General features: G+C 41.0%; 1 pseudogene; it reads left to right on the forward strand.

Moving 5' to 3' along the window:
- The first annotated feature begins 478 nt into the window (after window positions 1-478).
- Window positions 479-614, forward strand: LOC111735216 (annotated as a pseudogene).
- The last annotated feature ends 220 nt before the right edge of the window (window positions 615-834 follow it).

Below are 834 nucleotides of genomic sequence, written 5' to 3' on the forward strand. Positions count from 1 at the left end.
GCTGGGAAGGGACAGATGGCAGGATAGAGTGAGAGGCCAGAGCTTCAGCATAGGGCTGACAGAGGTCAGCGTTTCGGATGACGTATCTGGACTCCAGAGACCTTGGAAGGCGGGAGCTATGTAAACTGTCTTTTACAAGAAGAATCTTAACAGGAACAACTGGAGATTCCACTTATGGGTCTTCGAATCCCCAATGATATAAATACAGGAAGGAAAAGACGCAGTCTCATAGACAATAATGATAATAATGTCATCATCAGTAAGAACGATGATTTCCCAAGTACCGGGGGGAGGGGGAAATGAGGAGCTGCTGTTCAAAGGGTCTAAAGTTTCAGTTATTCAGGATGAATAATTTTAGAAAGCTGCTGCACAACATTATGCCTAATTACCAATAGTATATCGTGCACTTAAAAATGTTAAGAGGGTAGATCTTATGTTAAGTGTTCTTGCCACAATTTAAAAAACAAAACATTTTTGAGTCTACGGCCATGCCACCCTGAACGAGCCCGATCTCGTCTGATTTCGAAAGCTAAGCAGGGTCGGGAGCTAAGCAGGGTCGGGCCTGGTTAGTACTTGGATGGGAGACCACCTAGGAAGACCAGGTGCTGTAAGCATAAAAAGAATAAATAATAATAAAAAAAGGGATTGTAAATTGACAAGGTCCTTGCAATCTGTGAGGTCAACCAAGGGTTGCCTCGCCTAAAAAAAAAATAACATTTTGAGAAATTGGGGGGAATTGAGTATGTGCATTAAATGACATTAAGAAATTACTAAAATTTTGAGAGTGTGGAAATAGCATTGTGGAAAAAAGACTTGATCTGATAGAGATAAAAA

Source organism: Pteropus vampyrus, unplaced genomic scaffold (assembly GCF_000151845.1).
Source record: "Pteropus vampyrus isolate Shadow unplaced genomic scaffold, Pvam_2.0 Scaffold19580, whole genome shotgun sequence".
In the NCBI taxonomy this organism is placed as follows: Eukaryota; Metazoa; Chordata; class Mammalia; order Chiroptera; family Pteropodidae; genus Pteropus; species Pteropus vampyrus.